Below are 19,929 nucleotides of genomic sequence, written 5' to 3'. Positions count from 1 at the left end.
GGCCTTAGCAGTTAAGTCCCATAAGAATTCACAAACATTTGAACATTTGAACCTTCCTGGTCCGTATGTCAGCCATGTTGTTCCGTCTGTGGTATACATAAATTGAAACTTAAGTATCTATCAACGTAAGACAAAAACGAACGTTCCACATCGATTTAGTAATGTCATCAGCTTGTAAAAGTTCTATTACAAGTAGTAAGATACAAATTTGCAACAGTCTTCAACATAAGATAAAAATGATATAATTAGTCTCACTTTAGTAAAATGTTTAAGTAATTCGTACTTTGCAACTGTCTTCAATAGACAGCAGAACTTTTAGAGTATGTGAAATACAAGATTTGAAGAAAGGAGATGCAAAATATGACACTGCAATAATTACTTCATGTAAGTGTGTGTGTGTGTGTGTGTGTGTGTGTGTGTGTGTGTGTGTGTGTTTGTGTGTGTGTGCGTATGCATATGCAATGATCAGAAACATTTATAAAAGAATAATATAATCAAAAATGTAGAGCGTTTTTTTTATGAAGAAACAATTACTGAATTACGACTGGATGAGGCAGTGACGTTCAAAGCAACATTACAATTTGCTGGTCCGTGTTCTTTGCCACCTTCACAATTCCGTTGCCTTGAAATGGCATACTTCCTTAACACCGAAGTTATAATGTGACTGTAACGAAATACCAGCATTTCTAAACACTAACATGACGTTTGTTATCATTTTCTTAATACAAATCGTACCAGTAGCAATCTTTTTTTGACCGATATGCAATGTTCTGTTTTGACAACACTTATACAATGGCGAAAAAAAAAGTTAATATATCTGGAAAGACGATATCTATTTTGATCTGATGACGGTATATGCCACCTGGAGGACATTACATATTCTGATATAATTTCAACGTCTTCCACCCATCGCCAGCTCGGTGCCATAGCTACCAGAGCGCCATCTGTGGCTGCCTTCTAGTAGAAAATGCTCACAGCTAGAAGATTTAGTGTGGAGCAAATGTGTCAAGCAAGCAGGCAACCTTGAACAGTACGAAGGAGACGCACCCATGTTTCCTTCAGCGAACTGAGCCCGTTTGAGGGAGTCAAATTGTGGCCTTCCGTGTGGCTGAATCGTCTTCGGAGAACTGTCACACAAGCTGGACGTGTTGCGTCTGTTATGCAACGTCGCTAGTATCAGTGGTCGCGTGAATATTCTCACTCGTAAGATATGTTTTTGACATCCAAGCAGCCATGATCGTCGTATTGTAAGGGCAGCAGTGGGAAATACACTCCTGGAAATTGAAATAAGAACACCGTTAATTCATTGTCCCAGGAAGGGGAAACTTTATTGACACATTCCTGGGATCAGAGCATGCACAATGTCGGCACTAGTACAGTGTATATCCACCTTTCGCAGCAATGCAGGCTGCTATTCTCCCATGGAGACGATCGTAAATATGCTGGATGTAGTCCTGTGGAACGGCTGTCATGCCATTTCCACCTGGCGCCTCAGTTGGGCCAGCGTTCGTGCTGGACGTGCAGACCGCGTGAGACGACGCTTCATCCAGTCCCAAACATGCTCAATGGGGGACAGATCCGGAGATCTTGCTGGCCAGGGTAGTTGATTTACACCTTCTAGAGCACGTTGGGTGGCACGGGATACATGCGGACGTGCATTGTCCTGTTGGAACAGCAAGTTCCCTTGCCGGTCTAGGAATGGTAGAACGATGGGTTCGATGACGGTTTGGATGTACCGTGCACTATTCAGTGTCCCCTCGACGATCACCAGAGGTGTACGGCCAGTGTAGGAGATCTCTCCCCACACCATGATGCCGGGTGTTGGCCCTGTGTGCCTCGGTCGTATGCAGTCCTGATTGTGGCGCTCACCTGCACGGCGCCAAACACGCATACGACCATCATTGGCACCAAGGCAGAAGCGACTCTCATCGCTGAAGACGACACGTCTCCATTCGTCCCTCCATTCACGCCTGTCGCGACACCACTGGAGGCGGGCTGCACGATGTTGGGGCGTGAGCGGAAGACGGCCTAACGGTGTGCGGGACCGTAGCCCAGCTTCATGGAGACGGTTGCGAATGGTCCTCGCCGATACCCCAGGAGCAACAGTGTCCCTAATTTGCTGGGAAGTGGCGGTGCGGTCCCCTACGCCACTGCGTAGGATCCTACGGTCTTGGCATGCATCCGTGCGTCGCTGCGGTCCGGTCCCAGGTCGACGGGCACGTGCACCTTCCGCCGACCACTGGCGACAACATCGATGTACTGTGGATACCTCACGCCCCACGTGTTGAGCAATTCGGCGGTACGTCCACCCGGTCTCCCGCATGCCCACTATACGCCCTCGCTCAAAGTCCGTCAACTGCACATACGGTTCACGTCCACGCTGTCGCGGCATGCTACCAGTGTTAAAGACTGCGATGGAGCTCCGTATGCCACGGCAAACTGGCTGACACTGACGGCGGCGGTGCACATATGCTGCGCAGCTAGCGCCATTCGACGGCCAACACCGCGGTTCCTGGTGTGTCCGCTGTGCCGTGCGTGTGATCATTGCTTGTACAGCCCTCTCTCAGTGTCCGGAGCAAGTATGGTGGGTCTGACACACCGGTGTCAATGTGTTCTTTTTTCAATTTCCAGGAGTGTAGTACAGCTACCACAGCACAAATAACAGGCCTGTGAGCCCAAACGCAGCAACACGAACTGCTGCAAACCAGTTATTAGTAATGGGACTACGGGCACGCACACAGCAACCCATCTTCCACTAACACAACATCATAGATGTTCAGATGGCTCTGAGCACTATGGGACTTAACTTCTGAGATCATCAGTCCCCTAGAACTTAGAACTACTTAAACGTAGGAAGTTAAAATCTTCTCAGTTATTATGCCCTGTCCTGTTTCTTCCAAAATGTTCGATGTTTCGACCCCTCTGCTGGGATCTTCCTCAGGATCTTTTGGTGTCCACTACTGCTGGAACCTAACTAACCTAAGGACATCACACACATCCATGCCCTAGACAGGATTCGAACCTGCAACCGTAGCGGTCGCGCGGTTCCAGACTGTAGCGCCTAGAACCGCTCAGCCATACCGGCCGGCACATCATCGATGTGTATGGTTCGACTGGTGCCGTCAGAGGATCGCGTGCGTGATCTTCAGAAGTGAAAGCAGATCCTGTCTATGTAAGTGGTGGTCGTTTGCTCGTACGACGAAGACGTGGAGAACGCTATCTCTTAGAATGCAGTCGTCCAGGACATATTTGCCCCAACCCAGGCCTTTTGGTCTGGGGTGCCATAAGCACAACTTTTGTCCACCTATGCTGTTTCTGCAGGTGACGCTAACGAGCACTCGGTACGTGCGGTCTGTTGTTAGACTGGTTCTTTTGCCGTTCCTGCTACAAAGAGGTGATGTTTTGTTCGAGCAGTGTCACGCTCGGCCACACATTACCCGTGAAACTCAACGTGCTCAGCGAGACGAGCTGAGACTTTCCTGGCCAGCACGATCTCCGGACTTGTGTCCAATCGAGTACGTGAAGGATATTGTGCGGCGAGAAGTGATTCGAGCGACTCGTCAGCCAAGAACTCTTTCAGAACCACGTGAACAGATCAAGCAGGTGTGGCGTAACGTATCCTAGAACAGGCTTCCTCATCTGTACGGTTGACTGGATGCCACAGTCAGCGGCTACATTGCTGTCTGTGGAGCATACATCATGTACTAATATGGATGTTTCAGCATGGGTCGATACCTAGTACCTCAGAACCGCTTGTGCCATTGGTCTGTAAACGTAATCATTTCATGTACTCTACACGCACACGCACTTTTGCAGCAATAAATGTTCAGTGAATTCGAAACCTCTAAAAGGATGCACTATTTTTCCGGTAATATATTCATAGCAAGTAAGTTATAATATAAAATCCATCAAATATGGGCTGCAACTGAAAATGGCGATAGCAAGTATGACGCCTCCCAAGTTCTAATCATGAGGAAGAAGACGTATTTGCCAATTGTAGGTTAAACGTTCCGTTGCATTGTTCCGAAATATCGCAGAATTTATTTCGCATTTAATAAGCGCCTGTGCTTCCGAACCTGAGACAACGGGATCTGACACCCCAAAACTCGTACAGTTCCATGTCCACATCAGCATTTAAATCACTAGTGAGGATGACTTAAGTCTACGGAAGCAAAGGGAACTCCACAGCAAACATAAACATAGCCAAAGCCTTGCAGACAAACAAAAATTACACGAAGTGAAATGTGTGAGGAGGGCTATGCGAGAGGCGTTCAACGAATTCGAAAGTTAAGTTCTATGTACTGACTTGGCAGTTTCACAGAGGAAGACAGCACTGTAGTTCCTTCCCTACATTGTCGCACAGATGACAAAATGGTAGATATCGAAATAGATGACAGAGGGATACAAAAACAATTACAATCGCTCAAAAGAGGAAAGGCCGCTGGACCTGATGGGATACGAGTACTATTTTACACAGAGTACGCGAAATAACTTACCCCCCTTCTTGCAGCGGTATACCGTAGGTCTGTAAAAGAGCGTAGCGTTCCAAAAGATTGGAAAAGGGCACAGGTCATCCCCGTTCTCAAGACGGGATGTCTAATGGATGTGCAGAATTATAGACCTATATCTCTAACGTCGATCAGTTGTAGAATTTTGGAACACGTATTATGTTCGAGTATAATGACTTTTCTGGAGACTAGAAATCTGTAGGAATCAGCATGATGGGTTTCGAAAAAGACGATCGTGTGAAACCCAGCTCGCGCTATTCGTCAACGAGACTCAGAGGGCCTTAGACACGGATTCCCAGGTAGATGGCGTGTTTCTTGACTTCCGCAAGGCGTTTGATACAGCTCCCCACAGTCGTTTAATGGACAAAGTAAGAGCATATGGACTATCAGACCAATTGTGTGATTGGATTGAAGTGTTCTACATCTACATCTACATGACTACTCTGCAATTCACATTTAAGTGCTTGGCAGAGGGTTCATCGAACCACAATCATACTATCTCTCTACTATTCCACTTGCGAACAGCGAGCGGGAAAAACGAACACCTAAACCTTTCTGTTCGAGCTCTGATTTCTCTTATTTTATTTTGATGATCATTCCTACCTATGTAGGTTGGGCTCAACAAAATATTTTCGCATTCGGAAGAGAAAGTTGGTGACTGAAATTTCGTAAAAAGGTCTCGCCGCGACGAAAAACGTCTATGCTCTAATGACTTCCATCCCAACTCGTGTATCATATCTGCCACACTCTCTCCCCTATAACGCGATAATACAGAACGAGCTACCCTTTTTTGCACCCTTTCGATGTCCTCCGTCAATACCACCTGGTAAGGATCCCACACCGCGCTGCAATATTCTAACAGAGGACGAACGAGTGTAGTGTAAGCTGTCTCTTTAGTGGACTTGTTGCATCTTCTGCCAATGAAACGCAACCTTTGGCTCGCCTTCCCGACAATATTATCTATGTGGTCCTTCCAACTGAAGTTGTTCGTAATTTTAACACCCAAGTACTTAGTTGAATTGACAGCCTTGAGAATTGTACTATTTATGGAGTAATCGAATTCCAACGGATTTCTTTTGGAACTCATGTGGATCATCTCACACTTTTCGTTATTTACCGTCAACTGCCACCTGACACACCATGCAGCAATCTTTTCTAAATCGCTTTGCAGCTGATACTGGTCTTCGGATGACCTTACTAGACGGTAAATTACAGCATCATCTGATCTGATCACCTAGATAACAGAACGCAACATGTCGTTCTCAATGGAGAGAAGTTTTCCGAAGTATGAGTGATTTCAGGTGTGTCGCAAGGGAGTGTCATAGGACCGTTGCTATTCACAATACTATATATAAATGACCTTGTGGATGACACCGGAAGTTCACCGAGTCTTTTTGCAGATAATGCTGTAGTATATCGAGAGGTTGTAACAATGAAAAATTGTACTGAAATGCAGGAGGATCTGCAACGAATTGACGCATGGTGCACGGAATGGCAATTGAATCTCAATGTAGGCAAGTGTAATGTTCTGCGAATATATAGAAAGAAAGATCCTTTATCATTTAGCTACAATATAGCAGGTCAGCAACCGGAAGCAGTTAATTCCATAAATTATCTCGGAGTAGGCCTTATGAGTGATTTAAAATGGAATGACCAAATGAAATTAATCGTCGGTAAAGCAGATGCGAGACTGAGATTCATTGGAAGAATCCTAAGGAAATGCAGTCACAAAACAAAGGAAGTACTTTATAGTACACTTGTTCGCCCACTGCTCACTAATGTGGGATCTGTACCAGATAGCGTTGATAGAAGACATAGAGAAGATCCAATGGAGAGCAGCGCGCTTCGTTACGGGATCATTTGGTAATCGCGGGAGCGTTACGGAGATGACAGATAAACTCCAGTGTAATACTGTGCACGAGAGACGCTCAGTAGCTCGGTACGGGCTTTTGTTGACGTTTCGACAACATACCTTCGCGGAGGAGTCAAGCAGTATATTGCTCCCTGCTACGTATATCTCGCGAAGAGACCATGAGGATAAAATCAGAAAGATTAGAGCCCACACAGAGGCATACCGACAATCTTTCTTTCCACGAATTATACGAGACCGGAATAGAGGGGAGAACCGATAGAGGTACTCAAGGTACCCTCCACCACACGCCGTCTGGTGGCTTGCGGAGTATGGACGTAGATGTAGACGTAGATGTAGACCGATCGCCTCGAACCGGCGCCTTGCGCCCGCTGGCCCTGGAGCTTTCTGCCGCGGCTGGGTTCGCGCCCCGCCCGCCCCGTTCGGGAGGCGCAGCGATGCCAGCCGGTTGTCGACCGCCGGCTGCGTGTAACGGGCTCGGTCTTCGCTTCAGCCGGCAGCCGGGCAGCGCGGAACAGCTCGCCGCCGACGGCCTTGTGCGTTCCGCCAGAGTTCACGGCTGCGCCGTTAATAGACCGCAGCCGGTCCGCGCGGCGACATTTAAACGTCCGCTGCCACAGCAACCGAGCCGCAGCCAGGAGTGACTCCAGTTCGTTGAGCGCCTGCATTCTGTCGCAACACACCCCTTCTCCACGGGGTGATCCTCTACCACCGTGTACAAACTCTAGGGACTGATCGATCAGAGGCTACAGAACAAAAGAGGTCTAATTAATTGACGTCCCGAAATGCATGGTTTCCATGCTAGAGACCATTTATTCAATCGTACATCGTTACGAGAGCAAAGCACTTATGGAAAATACTATAGAAATGGAAGATGACGTAGGCGGAGATGAGATGGGAGATACGATACTGCGTGAAGAATTTGCCGGAGCACTGAAAGACCTAACTCGAAACAAGGCCCCAGGAGTAGACAACATTCCATTAGAAGTACTGACAGCATTCGGAGAGCCAGTCCTGACAAAACTCTACCATCTGGTCAGCAAGATGTATGGACAGGCGAAATACCCTCAGACATCAAGAAGAATATAATAATTCAAATCCCAAAGAAAGCAGGCGTCGACAGATGTGAAAATCAGTTTAAAAATTCACAGCTTCAAAGTACTAACGCGAATTCTTTACAGGCGAATGGAGAAACTGGTAGGACTCGACCTCGGCGAAGATCAGTTTGGAGTCCGCAGAAATGTGGGAACACGTGAGGCAATACTGACCCTACGACTTGTCTTAGAAAATAGATTAAGGAAAGGCAAAACTACATTTCTAGCATTTGTAGACTTAGAGAAAGCTTTTGACAATGTTGACTGGAATACTCTCTTTCAAATTCTAAAGGTGGCACGGGTAAAATACAGGGAGCGAAAGGCTATTTACAATTTGTACAGAAACCAGATGACAGTTATAAGAGTCGAGGAGCATGAAAGCGAAGTAGTGGTTGCGAAGGGAGTGAGACAGGGTTGTAGCTTATCCCTTATGTTATTCCATCTGTATATTGAGCAAGCAATAAAGGAAACGAAAGACAAATTCGGAGTAGGTATTAAAATACATGAAGAAGAAATAAAAACTTTGAGGTTCGCCGATGACATTGTAATTCTGTCAGAGACAACAAAAGACCTGGAAGAGCAGTTGGACAGAATTGACAGTGTCTTGAAAGGAGAATATAAGATGAACATCAACAAAAGCAAAACGAGGATAATGGAATGTAGTCCAATTAAGTCGGGTGATGCTGAGGGAATTAGATTAGGAACTTAGACGCTTAAAGTAGTAAAGGAGTTTTGCTATGTGGGGAGCAAAATAACTAATGAGGAGGTATTGAATAGAATACGGGAGAAGAGGAGTTTTTGGCACAACTGGACACGAAGAAGAGACCGGTTGGTAGGGCATGTTCTGAGGCTTTAAGGGATCACAAATCTAGCATTGGAGGGCAGCGTGGAGGGTAAAAATACTAGAGGGAGACAAAGAGATGAATACACTAAGCATATTCAGATGGATTTATGTTGCAGTAAGTACAGGGAGATGAATAAGCTTGCACAGGATAGAGTAGCATGAAGAGCTGCATCAAACCAGTCTCAGGACTGAACACCACAACAACAACATAAGCATTTACGCCCACACAACCTATAGCCATTTACCACTCCCACCCTTTTCTGGACCACAAACTTTTCATATTTAGTTGTGTTCCTCATTCTCAGCTTAGCTTGCCCACCTCGTTGTGCGATAAGAAAGTATGTTTCTGAAGGTTTTCTCGGCCAGAGTTGACTCACTATTAAAGTTTCCTACATCGTGAACGGAAGATCGTTAGCCACACCATTTTGTTTAATTACACCGTCAGGATATTTAGTACCTTTTCTACACACCACAGCTTATTAATTATTAATCCTGGTTTTGAAGGCGTGTTCCTAAATAGCACCCATAGACAATATCTATATTCCAGTGTAGTTTTAGTGTGTCAGCAACAGTCAGGTAGCACATACACATTGTAAGAGAAATCATAAAACATTGTTATTTCAATTGTTACTTCTGCAGTCACAGCATTCATTCAATTATTGCCCATTTTCCCTGTGTAAGACACAAGTATAGCCACGTCTACAGATGGATGTTTAACTACTAAAAATAAAGTAATTTGTAATGGCTGATACCATTAACACTTTTAATACCAACTCACCTCTACATATAAGAAATTTGAAATGTTTGAAGCTTAAAAAATATACAGGATCACATCCACTGAAACTGGAAAAATATTGTAGGGCTATATTTTTGATGAAATATGAATTTCCATTCAAGGTACTCATATTTGCAAACACTTTAATCCATTTTTAGCAACAAAGTCTTTTTCTTGGAGATATTTAAGAAACGAGGGGAAAGGTGAGAAGGAATTAGAGATTAGGGCTCGTACAGAGGAATATAGGCACTCATTTTTCCCTCGTTCTGTTTGGGAGTGGAACAGGGCGAGAAGATGCTAGTTGTGGTACGAGGTACCTTCCGCCACGCACCGTATGGTGGATTGTATGTATGTAGTTGTAGAATTTGTGTGCTATGGTTGAAAACTGTAATAACTTATTATTTTCTAAAATATCAGTGCGTACAGTCATATTTTAAGAAATTGTAAGCTTCTTTTTTCCCGTTTTTTTCTATTTTTGACATGTTTCTGGAGCTCATGTCTTATCAATCACTAACTGATTGTCTCACCCGGAAATTCACAAAGGTTGTGCTTGCCAGTAGCGTAGTTTAATCCTAATCCTTCCTTGAGGTCATTTTTCTCATTAAAACCGTTGTTTGCCTCATTACCAACATCATTGTTAAAATTTCTGACCTTGTAGGACACTCTGCAACAACATTAATATCCATGTGCTCTCTGTCTATAAAGGTTCTATTCAAAAAACACTCGAAAAGTAATTCATTCGTATCAATTAGGTTACTATCTTCTCGGTTATACGATTCTGAAAAATTTACGGCTTTTCAGTCTCCTCATTTGACTGACAATTCGATCCATAGATTTTCGTTACCTGATCACTTTCTTAACACCAAAGTAGTGTTAGTTTCTGAAGCCCTCCAACCAAACACTTATAGCTGAAAATTTCAGTCTTGAATTTCACTAATGGTCTAACAAATTCAACAGCTCGGTTTCTCTTAATGTTTAGGTGCCCCTCAGATTATTGCGACGATATGGAAGCATTATCTTTTATGCAGGCTGTTGCAGGAGGAATTTAAATATTCAGTGGTGAGACAGGAACGATAATTCTAAGCAAAAACGTCTAGTAGACATGGGCTCTACAATGCATTTTTTTGGAGCTATGAGCACTTCTTCACCTTCGATACAGTGAGACAAATCTACTGCAAACTCTTTACTTTCCATATTTTGGGAGAAATTGGTATGGATAAAAAAAGGAAAAAATTGGTTAGTAAACACTTGTTCAGTGGGAGAACCAGTCCTCATTGCTCTTAAGATATGCACATTAAAATCCATGTTCACTGGAAACTTTTTTCTAATTTTGGTCCATACTACTACTTTTGGAAACCAAAGAGCCAGCAGTACAAGAGATTTGCTTCACAGTATCCATTCTGATACGGAGTCAGTTGTAAACCCCATGGTTACTAGAGTTTTTCACTTCGAACGATCGTTTTTGTCTTACCCCTGAATATTGGCAGTTATTCTTGGGACGCCCTGTATTCACTTAAAACATAGACCGAAGCCAAGTGAAATGACTTGGTTCTCAATGTACAACTTCCTCTTCTCCGACGCACTCACAAATGTAAGTTAATCACGTAGAGAAATCATTTTATTTTTTCATTTAGACATATCGAAGACGCCACGGCCCTGCCTCGATACTTACGTAGCAATCTGTCTCTGTTTCGCAGAGCAGAGAAACAATAAACATCGGCGTGTGTGTGTGTGTGTGTGTGTGTGTGTGTGTGTGTGTGTGTGTGTGTGTGTGTGTGTGTGTGTGTTCGAATTGTCAGGATGCACACAGGTCATTATATTTACCTAGGTGTTACCAAGTAACTAAACAATCGCTTTATCTATACATTTATGATATTTCTAAACTTGGAAATGAGCACAATATTTATATATCTATACATATTTAAAAAGTAGTTTCCTGTGCTCGCCATTTCTGCAACAGCTGTATGTAAATTACAGTGGTTCAAGAGAACACTTTTGCATGCAAAGGAGTTCCCTTTTAAACCACTGAAATTTACATATTTAAAATCCTGGATAAAATAAGTAGATGTTAACTATATCTTCGTGTCCTAAGAAAATTACTCTCGCTTGTAGGCATCAAAAATCAGATTGTCTCACTTCGGTTCGAATATATAAAACGTATCTCATTTTTAGTGAGTTCTTTCTTGTCAATTACAGAAGTTTACGAGCGACCTGCCTCCGCATCTCTCAAAAGTTCCTCACTTATTCAGCTCTCTTTTATCCAGTTTCGATTGGAATACTGAACTGTTGTGGATAAGGCGTCGAGGGAAATTTTAAAATATTTCTTCGCTCTTGCTCCCTCCAAAATATAAAGAGTTGAAACCTCACAAAACACTATATAATCTTAATGACGTGCACGAAAATAGACAAATGCACAGATTTCAGCAAAAATCTATTGCCAATTATATTTAATACACAGGGCCTTACAGTTCTGAAACACTGAAACAGGTACTTACCCTCCAACAAGTGTCCAATATTGGAGCCGACGATTCCGAGTCCGAACATAGCAGAAAAAGCAGAATTGTCCGATAATATGTTTAACTGACAGTTAGAAGTAATACCGCGTTTTTAGAGCTAGTGTGTACCGGTACACCAAAAGGATGTCACAGAGCGACAATTATCTGCCGCTGCTGGCAGCCGAGTGAGTGGAGGTAACGGTGGAGCCACGCGTCGCGCGCGGGGCTGTGGGGTAATAATTGTGAGTGGACGGCGTCGACCGGGAGTTGAGACATCTTGGCAGCGGCTTGGCGGCGCCAGGTGCACCGTGATAAGTATATTCGCGCCGTGCGGGAGCCCTGTGTCTGCGGAACGAGGAGTGCTTATACGGTGGCCGAGAGGACGCAACGTTTAGGTTGCTGTTCTGTCGCTGCGTTGAAATCTCCAGTGTGCAGTCTCGAAGCGGGTTGCATTTCGCGAACGTCTTCTGGGCGCCGTTGGGACACGCGAGTGCCTGCGAAGCCCGCTTCGCTCATCCTCCCACACGTTGCCTCGGGTGGGAGCTTGCCATCCACGTATGCGGCGGAGTTGAGACATGCGCCTTCGACCTCCCTGCGATGTAGTAACATCGGGCTCGCCAAGCGCAGGTGCGCGCTAGCTTGCAATCGATTCCAAGCATCTCGGTTCTTTTACGGCAGAACTGTCGTTTCTACGTCCTGAATCCTAAACAAATTTATAGTGCGCTTTCTCAGATGTTGGCTACGAGCAACTAATCCAGATTACATCTCGCCGAAAGCCATTTACTAAAGGTAAACAATTACTTTCGCTTAGTCTCTTACATTCAACAATACCAATCCCAGTCCATCGTTAGTTCTCTAGTGCGTATCAAACTTCTGTCACAGAAGGAATAATAAATATCATAAAGCACTCACATGTAGAGAAAATAAATGTTCGATTTCAGACGGATAAAGTTAAACATTACCAAAAATGAGATGTAAAATAAATACAAGTCGAAATATCCGTTTAGACAGAAAAGATTGTCATTTGGAAAACCCATTTTTCAGTATTCAAATGAATGTTTTTCATGTATTTTTCTGGGAGTCAGAGCTCTCAGCTAATCTTGCCTCGATAAATAAATCAACAAATAAAATAAAATAATAATAATATCTCTAAATGACTAAATTGTTACCATGCATGATGTTTATAGAAATATTATTGTAGCTATTCTTTGACGTTCCACATCTTAGTCGTGATAGTAATATACAGTCTGGTTATAATTAAAATTTCACTACTTGAGGCGTTGAAGATGGAAAGCTGTTTACCGTATGGGTACCCACCTTTATAGGAGTGAGGTGAAGGCAGTATGTTGCAGAACATGCGTTGCCTGTAGTGTTGTTGGCCTGACTTGCCGTTCGTTCAAAGGTTTATTCATTATTTCTCATCCGCACGTCCTTACAAAAGTGCCTCGGAAATTTTTTATGCTACGATCACTCTCAAGTAGCATAGGTTTAATGATAACTACCTTGTACTACAACTAATTACGTCACTAGATGTAAAATCATGTTGATGTCTACCTGCCATCTACTAGACAAAAGTCTCCATGAAACGTCTAGTGAGAATGACTGTGTGAATCAAAAAACTGAAATAACATTCGGAAGAGCTCGATGATTTAAAACTACTCTCCCATGATTTTGGCATGACTATCAATAAGACCAAAGTGGATTAGTGGATTACTCCTTTTAACATTGTCTAATTCGAGATAGTATTCCATCTATAATAACTTCCATTATGTTTTTTTTTTTTTGCAGGCTTTCGTGTGCTTTTATGTTATTCTTCATAGTTTCCTATTTTCTGTTAATCTTTCTATCTTTGTGAAAATACTACACTCAACATCGTGTACAATTTCTTTCCATATTCTAATGTTTGCTCCTCTACTCTCCATAAACCCCGTGACATGCCCCATGACATATTTCTTCTCCTTATAGGGTCCTTCAAGGACATCTTTCCTCACCTATTATTTGCAGTATTTCTCGATTCTGTACTTGTGTGCCCATTTAATGCTTAACAATGTTGGTTAGCATTAAATTTTAAATGCTACTTGTTTCTTTTTCCCAAAATTTCCGAAAATCCACATTTCGCTTGCACACAATGCAGTGCTGCATTCGCTCACTTTGCAGAAATCTTTTCACTTCTGTAATGTTGAACGTTTTCCTCACCTGTTCCAGTTGACTTCTAATGGTTCAAATGGCTCTGAGTACTATGGGACTTAATATCTGAGGTCATCAGTCCCCTAGAACTTAGAACTACTTAAACCTAACTAACCTAAGGACATCACACACACCCATGCCCGAGGCAGGATTCGAACCTGCGACCGTAGCGGTCACGCGGTTCCAGACTGAAGCGCCCAGAACCGCACGGCCACTAACGGCCGGCTAACTTCTAATACCTTCCTTTCTTCGGTCTCAGGCATTTCAGGGAAAATGTTTCAAGTTCAATTTGAAACTGTTGTTCTCGTCTATGGAATATGAAATAAAAGCAGAATGTAATGGATTATTTTTATAATTAAATTAATTATTAGTAGATACCCACATAGAAATCGCACGTGGGTATACGTACGTTCATGGTCAAAAGTCCTAAGCTTCCGTAGATACCTGAGGTGATGTTGAGGTACAAACAGCCGTATGTTATTTACACTTATTAGATTGCAGACGCCACCTTTGTTCCTTTCACTGTTCACGAAGTGTGATGGTGTATGTGACGACACTAAATGGAGCCTATGACCACTGGATGTATTATTATTTTTGTTTATTTATTTTACTTTCATATTTACATAGCGGTCAGTTTTACAGAGTGTTGAGAAACAGGCCGAGAGCGGTGAAGCCACAAATGACAATGAGAAGAGTACTACTTAAGGTGCTACAGCGCAGTAAAAGGAGAGGCTACAATACAATGGTACTTCCCCGTAATAATTCGTCTCCTTTTGATATCAGTCCGTATGCTGTAATGCGCCATTCTCGTTCAAGACAATTCTGGAATCCTCCAACAGTGCCAGACTCAGAAACCTAAATAAAATACCTTTGTTTATGCTTCATGGAGTAGTCCACATACAGAGGGGTAAAATTGGCACGTGAACACACATTCATATCAAAATTTAACGCAGGCTGCTCACAAAGATGCGTCAGTAGGAGAACCGGGCCACTGCTTGCACTGCTGCAGGTCAGTAATATTGTGGTATGAGTTGTCGCTTAAGAAGGTGACTATCGTTACAGTGCAGTATAGAGCAGGTACGGAATACACATGCGATTAAGCTCACACCTAAGTAATTATGCGGTGCAATCTATTGCAAATCACTGTATTCCTAATGTCAGCTATCCGATCATAGTAATTTTCTAACCCAGCTCACATCCTCGTACTAAATGTATATATGTTTGATTTTCGCTCATGTTCTGTTTTATAAAAATATAAGGCGTGAAGTCACCTGTCTTCATGTAAAGCTGCAATTCCTTGTTTTAATTCCTTGTTTTAATTCCTTGTTTTAATTCCTTGTTTTAATTCCTTGTTTTAATTCCTTGTTTTAATTACAATAATATCCTTGTTTAGGTTCATGACGTATTTATTTAGAGGAAATTGGTCTATATTACCATTACTAATGGTGTACGTTTAGTATGCTTGTTTTCCAGCTATTTAATGTGTTTGGGAAGCGATTAGATTGGACCTTTCAGTTGTGCGCCCTCGGCATGCCATCATTTACACGTTCACTGTTTCGTACAAATCGAAGCTTGCTAATCTAAATTTCTTATTACGAAGTCCGATTACTGTTTCTGCGTAATGCAAATCACATGTTGCATTATACGTCACATTATCACGGTCTGCGGTCACCAAGCTTTTCCGCTCGCCAATGACAACTCTCCACCCAACTCCAAAATTAGTCCAAAAATATCAGGTGAGGGAGCCGCCTTCGGCGAAGAAGAAATTTTAAAACATGGTAACCTTAAAAATCTGATTATTCATGTTTTTAATGTGCCCTCTGTTAATGTGCCCTCTGCTGTGGTCATTGTGATGCTCCGAATAGTTATTTTTCGGAGGATTGAAGTTCAATCGTTTTATTAGTCGTTCATTCTTTAGAGAGACGCATTACAAATCACAATAAACTGAGACTGGCAGTGAATAATACAGCCTAACTGATACTAAAAGCTGTCAAGGACCGAAACTCAAGAGCAGAAACTCAAGCATAAAAGCAGAGGATGTGGCAGCTCGTAAGAAAGTGATAAAAGGGTACTGGGGTATCTTCCAAGACGATGACCCAGAACGTAAGTGAAAATTCTGCTGCATAAAATATTACTAATAATTTTTTTCTGAGACGTTCAGTCTAATGAATAGAATAGCTACCTTCCACAAGACCGAGCGGGGTGGCGCAGTGGTTAGCACACTGGACTCGCATTCCAGAGGACGACGGTTCAATACTTCGTCCGACCATCCTGATTCAGGTTTTCCGTGATTACCCTATACCACTGCAGGCAAATGCCGGGATGGTTCCTTTGAAAGGGCACGGCCGACTTGCTTCCCTAATCCGATGAGACCGATGACCTCGCTGTTTGGTCTCTAACCTCAAACAACCCAATCCCCCCAACCTTCCATAAGTGCACGACAAAGAGAAATCGTAATTTCAGGTAAGTAGACACATAAGCTTAGGGATACTTCACCATGGAAGCCTTGCATTGAATGCAGCGAGGACAATGTCTGAGGATTACAAAAGAAATATAGGTCATCAAGTGAACAAGTCATCAAGAAGCTGCATCCCAAAGCGCCAACCCCACCTAGACTTTATGGACTCCCCAAGATTCACAAGGATGGGGTTCCACTGCGACCTACTGTCAGCAATATTGGTGCAGCAACTTACCCTACTGTGAAATACCTGAAGAAGATGTTGACACCACATGTGGGTAAATGTGCACATCACATCCGGAACTCAGAGGATTTCCTACAACGACTGGGCCAGCAACACATCACAGATACAGACATCATGGTTAGTTTCGATGTGGTGTCTCTCTTCACACGTGTACCACTGAAGGAGTCACTTCAGCTTATTGGAGAGAAGTTCGATGGGGCTCTCCTTGACCTGTTCAGGCATGTACTGACATCGACGTACTTCCTATATGAGGGTCAATTTTATGAACAAACAGAATGGGTGGCGATGGGCAGCCCCTATCACCAGTGGTGGCCAACCTATTTATGGAAAGGTTTGAAGAGGAAGCACTCTCTTCAGCCACATATCAACCCAAGTGCTTTTTTTTAGGTATGTGGATGATACCTTTGTCATCTGGCCCCATGGTAGAGGGAAGTTAGTTGAATTCCTGTTACATCTGAACTCTTGCCATCCGAACATTAAGTTCACAATGGAAATGGAGAAGGATGGACTTCTGTTCTTGGACGTTCTGGTGAAGAGAAAGGCAGATGGCACATTTGGACACAGTCTGTACCGCAAACCTACACACACTGACTTATACCTTCAAGCCAGCAGTTGCCACCATCTGGCACAGAAAAATGGAGTGCTCAAAACACTGGTCCACAGGGCACAAACTCTGTCAGATTCTGATAGTCTGGCCACAGAAATAGAACACTTACAATCAGTGTTCAGCAGGAATGGGTACTCCTCTAGAGATATCCAGAAGGCACTTCAACCTGCCAACCGGCCAAAGGATCCAGAAGAAGAACCAGAAGAGGCCAAGAAGACGGCATACTTGCCATATGCCGGACCTATCTCTACCAAGATCAGCAGGATTCTCCAGAAATATGACATCAAAGGCATATTTTGCCCACCCACCAAAATTGGGGCTATGCTGGGGAATGTAAAAGATGACCTGCGGCTACGCAAGCCAGGTATTTACAACATACCATGCCAGTGTGGGATGTCATACATTGGCCAGACCACCAGAACTGTGGACATCAGGTGTAAAGAACACCAGAGACATACCAGACTCAGGCAGGCAACTAAATCAGCCATAGCAGAGCATTGTCTGGAACTTGGTCATTCAATGGATTACAATGACACCAAGATTGTGACACAGACCTCAAGATTTTGGGTCAGTGTCATTAAAGAAGCAATTGAGATTAAGGTAACAGACAATCTAATCAACTGTGACTCGGGATACCAAATCCGCACTGCCTGGAATCCAGCGCTTGAGCTTGTGAAAACTCAACGCAGGACACTCCGGGATTTGGCAAGAAATATAAGTGGAGACCGAGAGAACAGCCGTGAGACAAGGTGTTGGACATTAGAGACCAGTTCTGACACACCCCACATCATGAACTCGACTTCAGAAGACGGCCAGGCCGGGCGCGGACGGCGGAGGGAACACCGGCGACCAGAGACGGACAATGTAGCCGCGTCTGGCGGGCGCGGACCTCAGATAGAACACACGACGCGGCGCGGACCGATTAGGGAGCGCCCAGCACGCAACAGCAGTGAAAACAGTAGTAACGGTCATGAGATAGAGTACCCAACATCTCAGATCGGGTCTGACACACCCCGAATGACAACCACAATCGTTGAGGACGGCCAAAACGGGCGCCGACGGCAGTCGGAACATCCGCGACTGGAGGGGTCCGTTGAAGCCGAGTCTGGCGGGCGCGGACCACAGATGGAACACTCGACTCGGCGCGGACCGATTAGGGAACGCCCAGCTCCTCCCAGGCATAAATACTGGACTCGATCGACTCAAGGACTGTGATCCAACAGCTGCGCGAACAGGGCCTAGATGTGGAGAGGGCCTGGCGGATCATATCAAGGGAGAGGCAGGCCCCCACCAGGAATATCCGGATAATTTCCCGCAATCAGGAAACGATTGACAGCGTACTCACCAAGGGAGTTGTCATTGACTACGCTAGAAAGGAAGCAGAACCCTCCAAGCTCCCTCCACCACAGCCCGCGCAATGCGGGCAGTGCCTGGGTTTTGACCACTCCACGGCGAACTGCAAGGCCCAACCAAAGTGTCCACAGTGCGGAGGTGACCACAAACTTACCCGGTGTGATGTTAAAAACCCGGAGAAGTGCTCGAACTGCGAAGGCGACCACTCGGCCTTATCTTACAAGTGCCCCAAACGGCCGAAAGTCGCTGAGAAGGAAGAACTCCGTGCACAGATCAAAATCATGGACGAGCCTGCACCCATCCCACCCGCAGAAGAACTTCAGCAGGAGTTGGTCCTAAAGAATGACTTCCTCCGGATCCTCACTGGAGCACTAGTCAGTCTCTTCCAGGACCGGCGGGAGGACATAGTAAAGACTGTGAATCAGGTGTCACAGCAAATCCTGCACAAAAACATCAAGGCAACCCAATCAGGAGTCTGCCTTCACGTAACAGTGGCAGACAGGATCAGTCCGGCAACACAGCTGGACATAACACACACCCTGCAATCACCTATACAACCACAGACGCCCACCACACAAACACCCCAACCTCCAAAAACACCCACACAACACCGCACACCAACCACACAAACACCCCAACCGCAATACGCACCTACACGAACACTAAGCATACCACACTCACATACTTCCAGGAACAAGACCTACTAAAAACCCGAGTCGCGGTTCGAACATGGCCGACCACCATCAGATAAATCTCCTCTTCGCCAATGCGAGAGGGGTTAAAGATAAGAGGACTTTGCTCATGCACACACTATTGCGCAACAACGTGCACGTGGCCGGCATCGCCGAAACGTGGCTGTCTGATGGGAAGCAGTGCAATATACCGAAGTTCAACTGCTTCCGCAAGGACAGAGACGGCAGAGGTGGTGTCGCGCTATACGTGCGCAATACAATAGCGGCCACCGAAATCCCTCCCCCCGCACAGCTTGGAGACATAGAGATCGTCATGGTCAAAATAAAGGGCCACAACGCAAGGACTGTGACAATTGCGTGTCTATACAATCCTCCAAACAACCCTCTCCCGATCCACACGATACGACACCTTATGACGAAAGACAGATTCATATTACTAGCAGACCTAAATGCGCGACACGAGAGCACAAATCTCAACGGACAAATCCTCTTCGACCTTTTGACTACCGAACCTTTAGACCGTCTCCCCATCTACCAACCCACTTTTATTGGCCACCGAGGAACGTCAGCGCCCGACCATATCCTGTACAGCCCTACCATGAGCGACACAATAGCCAATGCGGAAGTCGGCAACTCCATAACAAGTGACCACCTTCCCATCCTCTTCTCCACAAACGCAATAGCCCCACCGAATCCCTCACCAATCAGACGAACTGTACGACAGTACTCAAACGCCGACTGGAATAAGTACAAAGACGTACTCGAACAAGAACTATCCATCCCCATGACCGTGACAGACCAC

This window comes from Schistocerca gregaria, chromosome 8 (genome assembly GCF_023897955.1).
Source record: "Schistocerca gregaria isolate iqSchGreg1 chromosome 8, iqSchGreg1.2, whole genome shotgun sequence".
Lineage (NCBI taxonomy): Eukaryota > Metazoa > Arthropoda > Insecta > Orthoptera > Acrididae > Schistocerca > Schistocerca gregaria.
This window is presented reverse-complemented; position numbering follows the sequence as displayed.